General features: G+C 40.2%; 1 long non-coding RNA gene across 1 annotated transcript in view; it reads right to left on the reverse strand.

The window, feature by feature from the left end:
* The window catches only part of LOC126335500 (uncharacterized), a 53320-nt gene extending 44048 nt beyond the window's left edge, over positions 1 to 9272 (reverse strand). Inside the window, exons 1-2 of the long non-coding RNA XR_007564886.1 lie at positions 7715 to 9272; positions 7449 to 7563 (exon numbers count right to left, since the gene is read on the reverse strand). This is a non-coding gene — a long non-coding RNA (uncharacterized LOC126335500). The remainder of the gene's footprint in view (positions 1 to 7448; positions 7564 to 7714) is intronic.
* Between the last annotated feature and the right edge of the window lie 1559 nt (positions 9273 to 10831).

The following is a 10831-nucleotide window of genomic DNA, read 5'->3' on the forward strand; positions in this document are numbered from 1 at the left end:
CATTTTTGTTGTTGTGGTCTTCAGTCCTGAGACTGGTTTGATGCAGCTCTCCATGGTACTCTATCTTGTGCAAGCTTCTTCATCTCCCAGTACCTACTGCAACCTACATCCCTCTGAATCTGCTTAGTGTATTCATCTCTTGGTCTCCCTCTACGATTTTTACCCTCCACGCTGCCCTCCAATACTAAACTGGTGATCCCTTGATGCCTCAGAACATGTCCTACCAACAGATCACTTCTTCTGGTCAAGTTGTGCCACAAACTTCTCTTCTCCCCAATCCTATTCAATACTTCCTCATTAGTTATGTGATCTACCCATCTAATCTTCAGCATTCTTCTGTAGCACCACATTTCGAAAGCTTCTATTCTCTTCTTGTCCAAACTATTTATCGTCCATGTTTCACTTCCATACATGGCTACACTCCATACAAATACTTTCAGAAACGACTTCCTGACACTTAAATCTATACTCCATGTTAACAAACTTCTCTTATTCAGAAACGCTTTCCTTGCCATTGCCAGTCTACATTTTATATCATCTCTACTTCGACCATCATCAGTTATTTTGTTCCCCAAACAGCAAAACTCCTTTACTACTTTAAGTGTCTCATTTCCTAATCTAATTCCCTCAGCATGATCCGACTTAATTAGACTACATTCCATTATCCTTGTTTTGCTTTTGTTGATGTTCATCTTATATCCTCCTTTCAAGACACTATCCATTCCGTTCAACTGCTCTTCCAAGCCCTTTGCTGTCTCTGACAGAATTACGATGTCATCGGCGAACCTCAACATTTTTATTTCTTCTCCATGGATTTTAATACCTACTCCGAATTTTTCTTTTGTTTCCTTCACTGCTTGCTCAATATACAGATTGAATAACATCGGGGAGAGGCTACAACCCTGTCTCACTCCCTTCCCAACCACTGCTTCCCTTTCATGCCCCTCGACTCTTATGACTGCCATCTGGTTTTTGTACAAATTGTAAATAGCCTTTCGCTCCCTGTATTTTACCCCTGCTACCTTCAGAATTTGAAAGAGAGTATTCCAATCAACATAGTTAAAAGATTTCTCTAAGTCTACAAATGATAGAAACGTAGGTTTGCCCTTCCTTAATCTAGCGTCGTAGGGACAGTATTGCCTCACGTGTTCCAACATTTCTATGGAATCCAAACTGATCTTCCCCGAGGTCAGCTTCTAATAGTTTTTCCATTCGTCTGTAAAGAATTCGCGTATTTTCCAGCTGTGACTTATTAAATTGATAGTTCGGTAATTTTCACATCTGTCAACACCTGCTTTCTTTGAGATTGGAATTATTATATTCTTCTTGAAGTCTGAGGGTATCTCGCCTGTCTCATATATCTTGCTCACCAGATTGTAGAGTTTTGTCAGCACTGGCTCTCCCAAGGCCGTCAGTAGTTCCAATGGAATGTTGTCTATTCCGGGGGCCTTGTTTCGAATCAGGTCTTTCAGTGCTCTGTCAAACTCTTCACGAAGTATCATATCTCCCATTTCATCTTCATCTACATCCTCTTCCATTTCCATAATATTGTCCTCAAGTACATCGCCCTTGTATAGACACTCTATATACTCCTTCCATCTTTCTGCTTTCCCTTCTTTGCATAGAACTGGGTTTCCATCTGAGCTCTTGATGTTCATACAAGTGGTTCTCTTTTCTCCAAAGGTCTCTTTAATTTTCCTGTAGGCAGTATCTACCTTACCACTAGTGAGATAAGCCTCTACATCCTTACATTTGTCCTCTAGCCATCCCTGCTTAGCCATTTTGCACTTTCTGTCGACCTCATTTTTGAGACGTCTGTATTCCTTTTTGCCTGCTTCATGTACTGCCTTTTTATATTTTCTCCTTTCATCAATTAAAGTCAATATTTCTTCTGTTACCCAAGGGTTTCTACTAGTCCTCGTCTTTTTACCTACTTGATCCTCTGCTGCCTTCACTACTTCATCCCTCAAAGCTACCCATTCTTCTTCCACCGTATTTCTTTCCCCCATTCCTGTCAATTGCTCCCTTATGCTCTCCCTGAAACTCTGTACAACCACTGGTTCTTTTAGTTTATCCAGGTCCCATCTCCTTAAATTCCCACCTTTTTGCAGTTTCTTTAGTTTTAATCTACAGGTCATAACCAATAGATTGTGGTCAGAGTCCACATCTGCCCCTGGAAATGTCTTACAATTTAAGATCTGGTTCCTAAATCTCTGTCTTACCATTATATAATCTATCTGAAACCTGTCAGTATCTCCAGGCTTCTTAGATGTATAAAGCCTTCTTTTATGATTCTTGAACCAAGTGTTAGCTATGATTAAGTTGTGATCTGTGCAAAATTCTACCACGCAGCTTCCTCTTTCATTTCTTTGCCCCAGTCCGTATTCACCTACTATGTTTCCTTCTCTCCCTTTTCCTACTACCGAATTCCAGTCACCCATGACTATTAAATTTTTGTCACTCTTCACTATCTGAATAATTTCTTTTATTAGATCATACATTTCTTCAGTTTCTTCGTCATCTGCAGAGCTAGTTGGCATATAAACTTGTACTACTGTAGTAGGTGTGGGCTTCGTATCTATCTTGGCCACAATAATGCGTTCACTATGCTGTTTGTAGTAGCTTACCCGCATTCCTATTTTCCTATTCATTATTAAACCTACTCCTACATTACCCCAATTTGATTTTGTGTTTATAACCCTGTAGTCACCTGACCAAAAGTCTTGTTCCTCCTGCCACCGAACTTCACTAATTCCCACTATATCTAACTTTAACCCATCCATTTCCCTTTTTAAATTTTCTAACCTACCTGCCCAATTAAGGGATCTGACATTCCACACTCCGATTCGTAGAACGCCAGTTTTCTTTCTCCTGATAACGACATCCTCTTGAGTAGTCCCCGCCCAGAGATCTGAATGGGGGACTATTTCACCTCCGGAATATTTTACCCAAGAGGACGCCATCATCATTTAATCATACAGTAAAGCTGCATACCCTCGGGAAAAATTACGGCCGTAGTTTCCCCTTGCTTTCAGCCGTTCGCAGTTCCAGCACAGCAAGGCCGTTTTGGTTATTGTTACAAGGCCAGATTAGTCAATCATCCAGACTGTTGCCCCTGCAGCTACTGAAAAGGCTGCTGCCCCTCTTCAGGAACCACACGTTTGTCTGGCCTCTCAACAGATACCCCTCCGTTGTGGTTGCACCTACGGTACGGCTATCTGTATCGCTGAGGCACACGCAGACCTCCCCACCAACGGCAAGGTCCGTGGTTCATGGGGGAAGTCCATAATGTAGGTTTTTTTATGTCAATAAATCCCCTTCCTCCTTCCTTTCTGCTTAATGTGAATCTTTCTGTTGCTGAATGTATGAGATGTATTCTATATTTGTGCCATTGTGATCGTGTAAGTGTATTGAGTGCTTCTAGGGCTGTGTTACTCCATTTCACTACTCCAAATGAGTAGGTCAACATTGATACAGCGTAAGTATTTATAGCTTTTGTCTTGTTTCTTTCTGTCAATTCTGTTTTCAGTATGTTTGTTAGTCTTTGTCTATATTTTCCTTTTAGTTCTTCTTTATTATTTGTATTATCTATTCCTATATTTTGTCTGTATCTTAGATATTTATAGGCATTTGTTTTTTTTTTTTTTCCGTCGCTTCTATGCAGTCGCTGTGGTTATCCAACATGTAATCTTCTTGTTTAGTACGTTTTCCCTTGACTAAGCTATTTTTCTTACATTTTTCTGTTCCAAAAGCCATATTTATGTCATTGCTGAATACTTCTGTTATCTTTAGTAATTGGTTGAGTTGTTGCTGCCAGTAGTTTTAGATCATCCATGTGTAGCAAATGTGTGATTTTGTGTCATTAATTTCTGTGTAATGACTGAAGTTAATATTTTGTATATTGTTGGTAGGCATGTTATGGGGCGATATTTAGCTGGGTTTGCTGCGTCTGCTTTGATCTTTAATAAATAATTCTGTGAGTGTGTTTGTGTGTTTTGTTCATTGTGCCTGTCTGCCGGCGCTTTCCCGCTTGGTAAGTCTTGGAATCTTTGTTTTTAATATGTTAAATAATTTAGTTAGATGTGAAAGTGTTGAGGTGAACTTCTTTAGCCAGAAATTTGCTATTTTATCTTTTCCAGGGGCTTTCCAATTGTGCATAGAATTAATTGCTCGGGTGACTTCATGTTGCAAAATTATCACTTCAGGCATTTGTGGTATCACTTTTTATGTGTCTGTTTCTACTTGTATCCACCTTGCATGTCTGTTATGTTGTACTGGGTTTGACCATATGTTGCTCTAGAAGTGTTCCATGTCTGTTATGTTTGCTGGATTGTCTATTTTAATGTGCGTGTTATCTAATGTCTGGTAAAATTTCTTTTGGTTTGTGTTGAATGTTTGGTTTTGTTTCCTACTATTTTCACTTTTTTTTTGTATCTTCTAAGTCGTTTGGCCAATGCATGTAATTTCTGCTTCTTTTCGTCTAATTGCTCTATCGCTCCTTCTTGTGAGATTTTCCCTAACCTTTTTCGTTTTTTGTCTGATATTTCATTCCTTATAAATTGTGTTAGCTGTCCGATATCTTTTCTCAGTTTTATTCTGATCTGTAGCCTGTGTTGCCATGCTGGTTTTGTGCATTTCTTCTGTGTGTTGGTTGGTTCTGATCTCTGCCTAGTGTGTATATTTAGTGTAGTAAGTGCTCCTATATAAACCAGTAGTTGTAACTCTTCCGTAGTTGTATTTTCATTTATTTTGTTGTGTATGATTGTGTTGATAGTTGTTGTTGTTGTTTCGAGTTGTGGGTTATTTGGTGGTCTATGCAAGAATGGTCTTATGTCTGTATTTGTGTCTTTGTATTCTATATTTAGTACTGGAGGGCAGTGTGGAGGGTCTAAATCGTAGAGGGAGACCAAGCGACAAGCGATGAATACAGTAAGCAGATTCAGAAGGCTGTAGGCTGCAGTAGGTACTGGGAGATGAAGAAGCTTGCACAGGATAGAGCAGCATGGAGAGCTGCATCAAATCAGTCTCAGGACTGAAGACCACAACAACAACAACAACAAATGTCAGCTGAAATTTTTCCTCTCTATCTAAAGTGTGTGTCACTTTGTGTTCTATTTGTGCTTGTTCTGGTGACTATCTTAAGATTTTGTTTTCCTCTGATTGTTTAATTGATGCGTGTTGTTCTTTGTTTGTTTGCTCTGGGACATTTGAGTCCATTACTGTATTTTCTTCTTCTTCTGATTGCACATTATTTTGTTACAGTATTTGTTGTACTCATTGTTTGATGTTTTCTAATTATGACTGGGGTATCCTGTTATTTTTTATTATTACAGGGATCTGATCAGCTAGTTGCTCTGTTAAAAATTTTAATTCTGGATATCTGATAATAAATGAAGTAGAGGTATCCCCCATCTTGATGACAGCATTGGTCACAGCAGATAAGTGGAATCGAACACTTTCCTAATACCGAAACTTAGATAACTACAATAGCATTGAGAAGTTCGTATGTTCATTTAGATTTTCAAAAGCTTTTGATATGGTTAGTCATAAAAATCTTTTAGATAAGCTGGAAGCAATGGAGTTAGAAGGAGTAGAAAACAAGCAGTTTCAATCATATTTCCAAGACAGATCACAGACTGTGGCGCTCACATCAGCTCAAACTAATCATAAGTCTGATTAGTATGTGCTGCAAGGGACGTCCAAACAGCTGTACACCAGGATAGTGTGTTAGGCCCTGTTCTGTTCCTTATCCATATAAATGACAAACACTGCAGACAAGATCATGCTGTTTGCAGATGACACTAGTGTCACAGTGAGAGATGTGAAGGAATCTCTGTCCACAACAACTGATCAACTCCTCAAGTCCTTGCATTTATGATGAAGTGCCAACAGGTTGACCCTTAATGTGAAGAAAACAAATCCCATACAATTTGAAAAGATAAATCTAAACCAAAATCTCCATCTGGTACTGGGCGGAAATGAGGTGGAAAAGGTATGATGCAAAAGACTATTAGGAATGGATGTTGTTCAAGACAAACTGGAAAGACCATTTCTCCTCAGACAGTGCCAGAAGGGCTCATTTTGGTTACTTCCGGTCTCTTCCAGCTTATAGGATGGATTTCTAGAGTAAACTTAATAGTCAATTAAATGAAATTTTTACATTACAGAAAAAAGATATTCAAATTTTTTTCGCATAGTTCTGCAAGGACTTACTGCCTGTCCCTTTTTAAAAAAGTTGTGTTCATTTTCTGTACCTTCCTTGTACATATACAAATGTGTGTTGTTGACAAGTGCTGGGCTTGGTGACCTGGAAACAAACTCTGATTACCACTGCTATAATATTCACAACTGTGAGTCCCTCCATACAGAACAAGTTACAACAATTTGTGCTCAAACATATGTGAGCCATTTTGGTGGCATTATTTATAATGCATTGCCTGCATAGATGAATATATTGGAGAGGGGAAACAGCTTTAAAAGCAGACTTTAAATCATTTCTTGTTGAGAAGAATTTTTACAATGTAATGAATATGTTAGCTTACAGGATCCTTACGACTCATTTATGGTTGAGGTATTTTGATTCTGTTAACAGATGTACCATCTATGCTAGGTGTCTTTGCTAAATAATGTTTCTGCTATTGGTTTTCTGTTGCCTCTGTTTCTTATGCAGTGCTATACAACTCCTCTGATAAGGAATCTGATGTTAGCCTAGTTATGATGGACATAGGTATAAGCTGGTGTTTTTATTCAAGGGTATTTTATATCAGAGTTTCATGTTTTAGTAATGTCATTGATTTACTTACTGTGCATGCTGTACTTTTTAGCAGTGTTATGTAATACGTTCATGTATTTTCACTGCTTCAGTAGTGTTTTTATTTTCAAAATTTGGTATCCTTGTTATATTGATTTACTTCTTGTGCATGCTGGAATCGCAGTGTGGACTAGGTATATGTGATTACCTTTCTAAGAATGTTCTTAACGAGGTGCCTGTGCCAGTCTTAATACACTGGGCTCGTATTCAGGAGGTGTGGTGTTTAATCCCTGTCTGGCCATCCTGACTTGGGTTTTCCATGGTTTTCCCGTAACTACTGAGGTGAATGCTAAGATATTTCCTTTCAGTAGGCTACAGCAGATTTCCTGCTCTGCCTCTCCCCATCCCCTTTATCTTACTTCGTTAATGTTTTACATGTGTTTGTATTATTTCTGTAAAGAATCTGACACATCTAGTACTATTGTCCTGAATGGTCTCTTGAAAAACAAATCAATTGATAAAAGAGTGGGAATAAAATCTAGAGAATCATGCACATTATTAACCTTTTCTACTTATTACTAGCAATGTAATTCACAGCATAAATCTCATTTCTGGTAACGAAAGCTGATGAATGGGTGCGTTTTCAGACTTCCAATGAAAAATGTTACTTAATTTCATTCAGAAACTTCAAACTAACCTTCCTTCTCAAAAAGATGCTCTATTGGCGCTGTGACAACTTCTACAGTTATGCTGTCAATGATATTTTGAATTATCTCAACAACAGGTGACAAAGCGTAGTTCAGGTGAGGTACCTGTAAACAGAGGAACGTGATTAGAATCACTATTCCAAACAGGAACTCTTACTATACTGTGTGCACTTTATGTTGCCGTTCTCAACATCAAATTATTAATACTTTCTCAAAATTTAAAGCCAAAGGAAGAACAAATTTAAACCATACTTACCACAGACTGTTGGGTTTGGTCAAAATTTTCTGTGTGTACAAGCATTACTGTCATATATCGCGAGGAACACTAGTTGAAAATGTTAGCAATACCACTTCACTAACTTCTTCTCAGTTTGATTACCGAAAGCATTAAACTTGGGTCCTGACAACTAATCGTCTTTACAGTAGAGAACATGTCTCTAGGCTGCACTGACACAGTTCACCTAGCCTGGAATATCTGTTAGCTGCTATTTACAATTAATCACAGTGTGACATCATCTGATAGTGATATATTTTGTAGCAAGAATGTAACAGGGTACTTAAGAAAATGGTGCATTTTCTGTACTGGATACACAACAAACAATAGACCATTATGCTTTGGAGCATAAACAGGAAAACAAATAATAGACACTCTTATAACAGAGACGTTCTATGGTATACAAAACTATGTACTACGGTAGGAGGCACCTACAAACGCAACAAAGTTCGGTTTATTCCATTTAAACTTCACCCCAATCGAATTGTGATGCACAGTATAATATACGGACAAAACACACTACTCACAAAGTCCTATCTCAGTGCACACTGCGTTAAATGTTTCACTTTAAAGGCTTTATAAACAAGTCCCCAAGTTGATGTTTGGAAGACATACATTCCACACTGATATAAACATTTTGCGCTAGAGTTCATGCACTAAATAATAACGTACTTCGATGCACTTAGAAAATATTTTACGGCGTTCCAGTTAGAAGTAGCTTTGGCTATCAATCGAGCAACTTCTGAAACAGCATAATTGAAATCAAGAAAATTAGAGCATGTCAGAAAAGTCATGATCCTACAGCTGAACAACAGGCGGCAGTGCTGTTGAGAGTGTTACTAGCCTTGTTGTCTAATTGTTCAGGGAATCTTCAATGGTTTTTAACCGGCATGTTAAAAGGATGTAGAATCTTCTCTGTGTATCCTTGCTGTGAAATGAAGGACCCAGACTTTGGTTGTTCTATCTGCAAGTTTAAACAGCCCACTGTTATTTTCAATTCTGACGCAAGTCAAAAACCAATTCAGTACACTTTCTGAATCGACCCTGCCATGTAATTATCATCGACGGAAATGGCACTCAACAATTTTTCTGTTTTGCTCTATCAAATTTAAGTACAAAGGTTTGCTACCGAACGAATATGTCCAGTAGTCCTCAGGACTGAGTCAAACTTATTATTTCAACAATGCGATGACTGCGTAAGTCCATTTAATGAATTATTGAGGCGATAAACAAGACCTGATCCGTCATCGAAATCTTCTGGTTGAGTCAAACATATTTCTGTGTCAAAGTCGCCACACAAAAATAAATTTCTAATGTCTAATTGCCCGACGTCAAGATTTTTTCACTTCCGAGCACTGGTAAGGTGCGAATAATGTCATAACGAGTGACTGTGCAAAATTTTCATCATAATCAAGTCCTACACGTTGAAACATACCGCGAAGAACCAAGCTACTAGCGAGCTAAATATCGATCAATCGACCTATGAGGTTTGTATTTAGGTTCGTTTGAGCAGTTACCAGAAAGCGCCAGACAACAGGCTGTACTGCGCATGCGCAGCTACAATGACGTAGGCAGCGCGTGCTTGGTGCTTGCTCTGCTCATACGCTTTTCGTCGTATTTCTGGTGGGCCATTACGTGACCATGTATAGCCGTGCCGCCTGTGTGGCATGTTGATGAGAGGACATACTGATTTGTACTTAGAACAATTGTTTTATCTTTTTTAATAGGATGGGGCCCCTCCACGCCCACACCAACGTGGTGACCAAACCAAAAGTTCTACTGTCACCTCCGTAAACATGTTAGTTTTTTGAATCAGGCGTCACAGGATGCGGGCTGTGATGTTGTCCATGCGTCTGGGTACGATTACTCATTAACGTGGTCCATCAGGAGATAGAAGTGGTCGAAAACGATTGAAGGGTAGCGGTTGTAAGGGCAGAGGAAAAAAAGGGCCAAGGCAAGAGCCAAGGGGGAAAAAAAAACTCTGCGACAGTAGGACGGGTAGTAGTAAGGGCGGTAGCGACTTGCTATCTGCGACAGTGCAAGCAAGGTGTGGTTGTGTTAGTTCGAGGTATCGTGCATCGTTACCTTTGTCGTTGTTGGAGCTTGTTGCGGCGCTTGCTGCAGTTGCTGCGTCCCTGCAACAGTTCAAGGTCGTTGTAGATTAGTGGGCGATCGGTCATAGATCGGCTCATAGACGGTGTAGGGGGTGTGTGTGGCTGGTTTGCGTGCTGTGTACAGTATGGTTTCCCTGCGGTTGCCTGATTTTCGGCTGGTTGCACATCTGGGTTCCCAGTAATAACTGTGTTGCAGGGGCTCGCCAGTACTGTCGTGTTAGCGTTCTATGGACCATAGATGTTTAGTTCCTAGCCAGTAATGTCTTTGGTCTGTTATGCTTTCACCTATGGTTGTGGTCGTAGTTACCCAGAGAAAGAATAAACGGGTTGCGCGAGTGTCTCGTGTTATTGTACAGTCGTGTGGAGAGTTTTTGGAATACCTGCAAGATGGTATCTAGCCGGTATTCCCGGTGAAGGTCCGCGATGCGTGTGTAGCGCGGAGCGTTGCTTATGATTTTGAGTACTTTGTTCTGTATGAGCTGCAGACGGCGCAGGCGAGTTGGCGCAGCGTATCCCCAGACAGTCGCTGCGTACGTAATCAGGGGTCTAATAAGTGTCATGTACATGGACCTAGACACCCTCCTGTTCAGTGTGCTACGCCTGTTAAGCATAGGGTAGAGTTGTTTGAGCCTCGCGTTACCTTTGTTGGTCACGCGTTGGATGCGGTCCCCCCAGAGTAGTTTCCTGTCCAGCCAGACACCGAGGTATTTGACCTTCTCGCGGAAACGTATTGGGCGTGTGTGTAGTGTTATTGGGTTGCAGTGCTGGTGTTTGCGCAGTTGCTTCGGTCTTCTATTGAACAGAACGGCCTCGCACTTGTCGACGTTTACTCTAACACGCCATTTCACCAGCCAAGGCTCCGCCATTCTGAGTGCAGTCTGTAGTCGTGAGTTAATGTTAGACGACTTCCAATCTTGCGCGAGGATGGCAGTGTCATCCGCGTAGATTGCTACGGTCGTGTTATGTGTAGCTGGGAGGTCCTAAT

This window comes from Schistocerca gregaria, chromosome 2 (genome assembly GCF_023897955.1).
Source record: "Schistocerca gregaria isolate iqSchGreg1 chromosome 2, iqSchGreg1.2, whole genome shotgun sequence".
Classification (NCBI taxonomy): Eukaryota; Metazoa; Arthropoda; class Insecta; order Orthoptera; family Acrididae; genus Schistocerca; species Schistocerca gregaria.